The sequence below is a fragment of the Urocitellus parryii genome, chromosome 3 (genome assembly GCF_045843805.1).
Source record: "Urocitellus parryii isolate mUroPar1 chromosome 3, mUroPar1.hap1, whole genome shotgun sequence".
Taxonomy (NCBI): domain Eukaryota; kingdom Metazoa; phylum Chordata; class Mammalia; order Rodentia; family Sciuridae; genus Urocitellus; species Urocitellus parryii.
Window position 1 is genome coordinate 217,838,989 of NC_135533.1, and position 9,383 is coordinate 217,848,371.

The following is a 9,383-nucleotide window of genomic DNA, read 5'->3' on the forward strand; positions in this document are numbered from 1 at the left end:
GGCTGGCTTTGAAGTCACCATCCTCTTGCCTCAGCCTCCCGAGTCTCTGAGATTATAGGCATGCACCACTGCGCCCAGCTGCACCCCGGTTTTTTAATTGGAAAAAAATCAACTTTATTTATTTATTTTTGCAGTGCTGGGGTGGAGCCCAGAGCCACCTCGTGCTAAGCAGCGTCCTGCCGTCCAGCCCGCCATTTTTATTTTTATGTGCCGATTTTCATAGTGGGCTTTTCACCCTCAGAAGAGGCCAGGCCCTGGTGTAGCTGGCTGGGGGTGGGGGGCACGACAATTGTGCTGGGCAGTGCCACCTGCCTTCTAGGCTGGTTCACAGCAGCTGGACTCAGGACACCACAGAGGGGTCACCCCATGTCCTGAGTGAGGGGATGCACAGCCTGGCCCATTCCCACCTGGAGCGTCCTAGGCCACAAGGAGGAGCGAGGTGACAGCTGCAGTATAGATGGACCTGCGGACCTCATGCTCAGTGAGAGCCAGACACACAAGGCCACAGTGTGTGACCCAGTGATACTCCTATCCACGTATCCAGAGACACGTGGATCCAGGGGTGCAGGGCTGGGGGGGGGCTTCTTTAGGGTGACAGAGTGTTCTAGAATTAGTGGTAAGAGGGGCACAGCCAGGGAACTCCTGGGTGGCGGTATTACAGGTGACTTATCTCAACAGAGCCATTTTTAAAGGCCCCGCCCTCCCACGGTCTGACACACACCAGCGGGCCTGGCCATCTAACCTCCCAACGGTGACTCGGCCACAGTCCCCAACACCTGGCCAGCCTCGCCCGCGGCGGGTGCTGGGCACAGGAGGTGAGGGGTGGGCCCTGCCCAGGGACGCCCTGCAGAGGGACAGGGCAGCCCGCCGCCACCTGCCGCGAGCCGCGGATGGGGCGGGGAGCCTCCGGGTCGCGGCGGAAGCGCGGGCCTGGGAACGGGCAGGTGCGCTGGGCTCCCCGGGCGGCGGCCTCCAGCCGGGCAGTGCTCACCCGCCCGCTCCGCAGCAGGAGCAGCAGCCTCCTTCCCGGGGTTTCTGGGCCCAGGGTCCCCCGCTGGCCGCGAGGGTGGGCCCCTGCCCTTGCCCCGCCCCCGCCCGCGGGGACACGGCAGGGCTGTCCCCGCCGCGCACAGGGCCCAGGTCGCCCCACCACCCCGCGCAGCGTGATTCTGAGCCCCGCTTTGGGGAGGAACAGGAAAGGATGCCACCGTGAGGAGGGGTGGGCTTCCCCTGCTCAAGGTCACACAAGGCAGGCTTGACCTTGACCCCTTGGCAACAGGGAAGTCAGGAAAGGGAGCCGGCAGCAGCGGCACCTGCAGGGGACCGGGACGGGCGCTGGGTCCCCGCGACCACCCCGCCCTGCACCTGCCGCCGCGAGTGCGGTGCGCGCGCCCCCAGCCCGACCCCCACACCAAAGGGAAACTGAAGCCCGCGCCCCAGGGGGAGCCCACGTGGCAGGCGGCGGGAGGGAGGGAGGGAGGGAGGAGTCCCTCTCTAAATTGCGGCGATTTTTAAAAAAAGACAGAACCCGGGACTGGCCACACCAGAAGGCTGCCACGTTCTCCCCTTCTGCACCCGCCCATGCCTGAAGCCCAGGGGCCACTTGTGACCCTGCGCAGCTGCGGGAGAGGGCTGACCTCCTTCATCCGGAGTCCCTCTCCAGGCTCCACTGCTCCCAGACAGGTAAAGCTTAAGCCCGCCCACCCCCCAGAGCGCCCTGGCTGCAGAACAGTTCCCCTGGGTCCCTGTCTTGTCCACCTAGCACAGAGGGGGAAGAAGCAAGCAGAAATGCAGGACTGAAGTTAGACTTCAGTTAGGACTTCTCTCCTGGGCCCCACAGACATGAGGCCATGTCATTCTCTGGGTGGGCACCCTGGGCATTGCAGGGTTCTCAGCAGCACCCCTGGCCTTGATCCACTCTGTGCCAGGAGCATGTGATAACCATAAATGTCCCCAGACACTGCTCGTGTCCCCTGGAAGTCAGGATTGATCCCCAGGTGAGATCCATAGCCCTAAGTGGACCAGACTATGGACAGCTGTAGGCAAGTGGGGCTCTGTGCCAGGCCTTCACCCTCAGTTGGAGCACATGCCACAGTTCTGACAGGACCTAGGAAGTAGCCCAGGAGGCCAGCGCCCCTGGGCAGAGGGGCTGGAGCTAGGTGACGGCAGGGCCCTTCAGCCTGAAGGGCCCATTGCACAGACGGGAAGACTGAGCTGTGGGTGAACCTAGCATCAGCCCAGAGCAGCTCTCTGTGCTACCTTCTGGGTGAATACAAAGTAAGCTCCCAGCCCCCAGGTGCCAATGCCCCTCCAGATGTCTGCCCGGGTGTCAACTCAGGGGCTGCCAGTTTGCTGCTCAGAACATATTCCTCCTATGATGCGCAGGGCTGTCTCGGGGTCAGCAGGACTGGGGGCACGTGGGGTACCCCAATGAGCAGCACTTTGCCAGCCAGTGCTGAAATATTCCCACACCTGCACACCCAGTTTAGCCACCCTGGTGGCTGCTCCAGTGTTAGCGGGCCGCAGAGCCAGGCGTGGCGGCACACGCCTGTGATACCAGTGACTCAGGAGGCTGAGGCAGGAGGATGGCAAGTTCAAGGCCAGCCTTAGCAGCCTAGTGAGACTTTGTCTCAAAATAAAAAATAAAAAGGGCTGGGGATGTGGCTCTGTGGTTAGGTGCCCCTGGGTTCAATCCCCAGCACAAAAAAAAAAAAAAAAAAGTCAGCTGTAACTATCCGCTCCTTGGAGAGGGAGCCCAGGGGACTTTGCCGTGAGCCTGAAGGGACGCGCTGGAGGGGGCTGCACCCAGGCGGCCCTGCAGGCCAGCTCACCTGGCTACTCTCTACCCATTGTGAATCCAGGGTTATTGGAGCTTGGGTTTGCAATGTTCCTGACACAAAGTAAGGGTGCACTGGCAAACACCACGGAGGGACCTGGTCGGCACCAGGGTCCACTCCTCTCGGTTCTTTTCTCTTTTTCAGAGATGTGTTCTGCCATGTCGCCCAGGCTGCTCTGGAACTCCCGGGCTCAAGTGATCCTCCTGCCTCCGTCTCCCAAGTGCTGGAACAGGCATGTGCCACCCAGCCCAGCCATTGTAGTCCATTCCAAGTGCACAGCTCAGTGGTATTAAGTGCATTCCCGTCCCCACTGTACGTCTCCAGAACTTTCCATCACCCCACACTGCCCCTTTCAACACGAGCCCCCACCTCCTATTTCCTGCCTCGGTGGCTCTGGGGGCTCCAGGAGCTTCATGCAGGAGGATCCTGCAGCGTGTGGTGTGTACTCTGACTCATTTCCCTGGGTCCATCCACACTCCTGTAGGTGTCAGGATCCCTTCCTTTTTAAGTCTGCATGATATTCCAGTGAGTGGACAGGCCGCATCCGCATCGGGTGTGTCCGCTCGTCTGTGCACAGACGTTTGACTTGTTTCCACCTGTTTATTTATGTATTTACTTGTTTATTTTTGGTACTGATTGAAGCCAGAGGTACTTAAGCACTGAGCCAAATCCACAGCTCTCTATTATTATTTGAGGCAGGGTCTCACTAAGTTGCTCAGGGCCTCACAAAGTTGCTGCAGCTGGCTTTGAACTTCCGCTCTGCAGCCTCCCAAGGCTCTGGGATCACAGGCGTGCGCCACCGAGCTCCACTGTGCCCACGTCAGCTGCTGTTGGCACTTTGGAACCAGACTCCATCAGACTCCACCCGAAGTCTTCCAGAAGGTTCTCCTGATGTTGTGCTGATTGCCTCTCTGGGAGTTTAGTGCAGGGCATGCTCTTTTCTCTCTCCAGTGCTGGGACAGAAACCCAGCCTCAAGCTCCCTAAACAGTGCTTGGCCACTGAGCCACACCCTGGGCCCAAGTTTCTTTCTTTCTTTCTTTTTCTTTTTCTTTTTCTTTTTGGTGATACTGGGGATGGATTCCAGGGGTACTCTGCCACTGAGCTGCACCCCAGCCCAACCTTCCTGAACTGGACAGACCTGGCATCTCACATGCATTCATTTCCAAGATGGTTTCTGCAGCTGAACAGCCTCCCTCCTTCCACCAGCTCACACAAGAAGCAGACTCTCGTGGCTGTGGGACAGCGTCCACTCCACGCCCTTGTTTATCAGGTGGTTAAATATTTTGAATATCAATCTTGGATATTTATTCACCCAAACTCCTATTACATGACATTTGGATCATCGCCTCTATTTTGCTTTAATAAATAATGCTACCTTTTGAACATCTTTGCATCTAAATTTTGTTTTCTTTTTGGCACCAGGGATTAAACCCAGGGACTCTTAACCTCTGAGCTACATCCTCAGCTCTTTTATTTTTTATTTTGAGGCAGGGTCTTGTTAAGTTGCTGAGGTTAGACTCGAACTTGCCATCCTCCTGCCTCAGCCTCCCAGGTCACCAGGATCACAGACATGGCCACCACACGCGGCATGCGTTTGAATCTTGAAGTGCATCCTTCATTATCTTCTCTGGATAAATTTCTAGATCAGAATCTCTGAGTCAAAGGTGATGCATATATTTAGGCATTTGGTAGCTATTTGGTGAAGCGGCTTTTTTTTTTTTTTTTAGGGGGCAGGTGTGGGTGTGTGTGTTTAATAGGGGCATAAAGTCAATGATAAAATGCACTGCTAGCGCACAGCAGTTGTTTGACAAATGCATACAGCCACCCCACCTCAATCTTTGGTTTCTTTCTTTTGTTTACCTGTTTGTTAAAAAAAAAAATTGTGAAAATTGTACCCAGGCCACTTTACCACTGAGCTACATCTAAGAATTTTCCAGGCTGACACACACCTAGGATCAGTGACTCAGGAGGCAGAGGCAGGAGGGCTACAGGTTTGAGGCCAGTCTGGGTAATTGAGCAAGGTCTATCTCAAAATTTTAAAGCGAGTACACAAGTAAATACATAAACAAACCCTCTAGGTGCAGTCCCTAGTACTGCTCCCCCCCAAAAAAAAATGTACAATTCAGTAGTATTTCTTATATTCAGAATTGAGCCAGCATCATCTCTATCTAGAACATTCTATCACCCTAAAAGAAACTCTTCCCCATGAGTAGTCACCCCATCCGCTCCCCAGCCCCCTGCATCCAAGAGTTCACTTCCAGGCTGTGGACTCTCCTTCCCTGGGTGGTTCCTGTCAACGGAGTCACACACTGTGTGTCCTTTTGTGTCTGAAAGGTCCTCAAGTTCCACCCACGTGGTGTCAGAGACGTGCTCCTTTCCCCAGAGGAAACCATGACACTTTAAGCATGAAGAAGTCCATGGCTGGGGGTGTGGCTCGGTGGAAGAGCTAAAGTCCAAAACACTCACCGTGGTGACCCCCGAGGCTGGCTGCAGCCCCCTGGCTACTGGGCTGCTCCTGGAATAAGCAGCTCAGGCCCACCTCAGGGCCTTTGCCTGCGCTGTGTCTCATTTCTAAGTGGTCACCTGGCTGTCTTCTCCTTTAGATCTCTGCTCATAGGTCATCTCCTTGGAAGCAGTCTCTCTGAGGTCCATTTAAAAAAGTGCTCCAAGGCAAGAAACTGCATGTTGGCCTATCCCGAGGGACCTCTATACATTCCCCAGCCCACTTTTATATTTATTTAGAGTCCCACTGTGTTGTGCTGAGGCTGGCTTTGAACTTGACATCATCCTGCCTCAGCCTCCTAAACTGCCTTTTGCTATCTTTGAACTACTTCTGGACTCCCCAAGTTGTAGAAAACTGATAGTAATGGCCATCAGTTCTTGTTCAAGAAAAGCCACGTTCATTCAGGACAGCACATTTTACTTCTATTTGTAAATACCTTCTTGCGTTTCTTGTTTGTCGACAGGTAGTTCTTCAAATCCTCCTTAATTTGGTTTAACATCTTACTGGTTTCCTCATCAGATTATGATTAGTTACATAAAATTTTTCAAAGATATTCAGTGATTTTAAAAGTTAAATGTTCCTAAGCCCTAACTACCATCTTTCCTATCTTTCTGCTTTACTTTCTTGGTTGCAATTACTTTCTGGAATTCTACTTGATTATTTTTTATCAGTCTTGGTTTATGTTTTTAAATAAATATCCAAACCATTTGCTAATCCTCCGTGTCATTTGTTGGTTTATTTTTTGTGCTGCTGGGGAGGACACCCTGGGCCTCTAGCACGCTAGGCCATGCTGTCCCACTGAGCCACATGCAGACACGCCTGCCTACCTTCCTGGAGATGTAGGTGGGAGTGGGGGAACTTTAACCATACCAGGTGCCCCAGTCAGTAAATAAGAAATACAGTGCTGTGGAGATTTTCCTCCAGATCTTCCCTCTGAAGGGAGCCAAGATGACCAACAGGACAGAGTAGACTGTGTGGGCTTCCAGGCAGATGAACTGCTAAACAGAATGTTCTAGAATTGTCATAGGGACCCATCAGGCTCAGAAACCCTGGGTACTAGAATTTTCCTGGATCTCTCTCTCTCTCTCTCTCAACCCCTGCCCCCCATCTCTGTCTCTCAGACTTTCCTCTGGGGGTGTCACCTCTGATTCCCAAAACCAGGTGTGAATTCTTGTAAAATCTTGAGGCCTAAGTCCCCCAGCTCTGCAGTGTCAGAGAGAGCAGCCAGGGAAATTCCTTGATCTCCTCTTCCCTGGGGTCAGAGAAGAGAGAACACTGAAAACCAGAGCAAAAACGTAGGACATCTGACCCAGTGCCTAAGGACCGTTGACCCCTGGTTCACCTGCCATCTCCCGAGGACTTGACGGAGATATGACACTCACCGTTGGTAAACGGGGGCCGAGAAAAGAAAAGCAGCTTGGGTGTGTGTGCACATGTGTGTGCTCAGCAGGAAGAGCAAGAGGCTCAGAGCCGGGCCCAGGCTCACGCCCTCCCCACCTTCAGCCTCAGCACCTGGGTGGCTTCTGTTGTACCTGAGTTTGGGGGAGGGGTGTCAGGGACTGAAGCAGGGACCGTGCCAGTGCTCCACGCCCCAGCCCTGTCTCTTGCTGGCACAGGGCCTCCTAAGTTGCCCAGGCTGGCCTGGGCCTTGCCATCTCCCTGCCCAGCTTCCTGAGGAGCTGGGGTTCCAGGTGTGTGCCACCCTGCCAGGTGGCAGACGTTCTTTTAAACCCCCCTGGGCATGGGGCTGGAGTTAGGGCTCCGTGGTAGGGGCACTTGCCTGGCATGTGGGAGGCCCTGGGTTCGATTCTCAGCACCACATATAAACACATAAAGGCCCATTGACAACTAAAAAAATATTTTAAAAATACCCTGGGCATTTTGAAGATTAAAAAGACCATGAAGCCAAAAGCACTGGTGCCTGTAATCCCAGTGGCTCAGGAGGTTGACACAGGAGAATGGCAAGTTCAAAGGCGGCCTCAGCAACAGCAAGGAGCTAAGCAACTCAGTGAGGCCCTGTCTCTACATAAAATGCAGAATAGGGCTGGGATGGGGCTCCGTGGCCAAGTGCCCCTGAGTTCCATCCCTGGTATCCTCCCCAAAGAAAATAAATAAAAAGACCATGCAGACATGAACTTTGTAAACTAAAAAATGCTTCCTCTCCATCAACTAATGATTTTATGTGTGTGTGTGTATGTGTGCATATATATATATATATATATATATATATATATATATATATATAATATCTCCTCTGAGATATAATTGGTGTGCCATGGAATTCACTCGTCTATTTCTTATTTAGTTATGTATTTTTTTTTTTTTTTTGGAACTGGGGATGGAACCCAGGGGTACTTTACCTGAGTTACAGGGTCTTGCTAAGTTGCTGAGGCTGGACTTGAACTTGTGGTCCTCCTGCCTCAGCCTCTGGAGGCTGGGATGACAGGCTTGGCTCATTTAAAAAAACATTAAATAAATACAACTTTTTTTATTTATTCATTTTTTTAATGTGGTGCTAAGGCTTGAACCCAGGGCCTGGCACATGCTAGGCAAGTGCTCCACCCCTGAGCCCCAGCCCCAGACCCTGGCTCCCCCTTTAAAGGGTCCAGCTTAGTGTTTCTACTATATTCCAGGACATTCTCAGGACCCAAAAAGAAGCCCTGACCCCTCCCAGCCCCTGAACCCACGAATCCACAAATCCACTTCCTGTCTGTAGACTCCCCTGTCCTGGATGTCCCCTGCAACTGGGTCACCCTCTGTGGCCTTGTGTGTCTGGCTCTCACTGAGCACTAGGTCCTCAGGTCCCTCCACACTGCTGAGGTGTCCCCTTGCTCCTGCTCGTGGCCGGGGAAGCTCGGGGTGGCGTGGGCCACCCTGTGCACCCGTGCGTTAGCTGTCCACATTTGAGTCCCTTGGTGATCATGGCGAATGGCCCTGCTGTGGCCCTCGCCCTGTGTGTGTGGACAGCTGGCCTGCTCCTGCCCGTGCTTACTTAGGTGTGGCACTCCAGGTCCCAGGGCGCCTGCTCCCTCCACCTTCCCAGGGGCCCCAGGCCGCTTCCCAGGCGCAGGCTCCCGGAGTCCCTGCCCGGGCCCGCGGAGGAGCTGGGTGAGTGGGACCAGGGTCGCCAGCCGCGGGGTCCCTGGTGGTGGGTGCAGCCGAGCATTTTGGCGTCTGACGGCCGCGGCCTATTCCTGGTTGAGAAATGTCTACTGAGTCCTGGACCCACGTGTGATCACCATCTTTCTGTTGTAGAGCTTGAAAGGCTCCTGGGTAGCAGGGCGCTGACCCTTCCAGGCCTCCTCTTCGCTCTGGAGGCTGAAGGGTTAAGTCAGGGTGCTCTAAAGGTTTTTCAATTTTATTGTGATGAATAGGTACAGGACACAAAATCCAAAAGATCCCAAGAGGACAGCAGGAGCTGGACCTCACCCTGCCCCCTCCCAGGCTCCAGCGGCCCCCTGGAAGCACACTGGTGGCTGCAAGAATTGTTTAAAACATTCCGTAGGAGGTGGGGACACAGCTCAGGGGGTGGAGGGCCTGCCTCGCAGGCACAAGGCCCTGGGTTCAATCCCCAGCACCGCCAACAAAACAGAACCAGGACGTTCTGTAAGTTTTCCTTCCCTTCCCACTGCACACCCAAAAGCACAGACCTCCACTGATGACCTACAGTAGCCTGCATGGCCATCTAGGGCAGGACCCAAATAATAATGACAGAATGACATCTGTCACCTACGAGGAGGCTGTTCCTTGTGCAGATACTGCTGTTACCTACTCTTGTTACAACACTAGGAGGTCTCTTCAATTTACTCTCTCCAAAGGATTCAAAGGATCAGAAAGGCTAAGTAACCTGTCCAAGGCCGCACAGTAATTAAATCATTTACTTATTTATTTATTTTTCTGGTACTGGGGATTGGACTGGCAGGGGTGACGGGGTGTGTCTGTATCACTGAGCTACACTTCAACCTTTTCTTTTTCCCTCTTTAATTCTTTTGAGACGGGGTCTCACTAAATTTTCCAGGCTGGCCTTGAACTTGCCATCTCC

General features: G+C 53.6%; 1 long non-coding RNA gene across 3 annotated transcripts; it reads left to right on the plus strand.

Moving 5' to 3' along the window:
* The first annotated feature begins 672 nt into the window (after window positions 1-672).
* On the plus strand, window positions 673-4,199 carry LOC113193648 (uncharacterized). Of its 3 annotated transcripts, none has more exons than XR_003302166.2 (3): window positions 673-815; window positions 1,522-1,683; window positions 2,982-4,199. It is a non-coding gene; the product is annotated as an uncharacterized LOC113193648 (long non-coding RNA). The 3 variants fall into 3 exon arrangements; XR_003302165.2 differs by lacking the exon at window positions 673-815 and adding an exon at window positions 866-944; XR_003302167.2 differs by lacking the exon at window positions 673-815 and adding an exon at window positions 1,145-1,219.
* The last annotated feature ends 5,184 nt before the right edge of the window (window positions 4,200-9,383 follow it).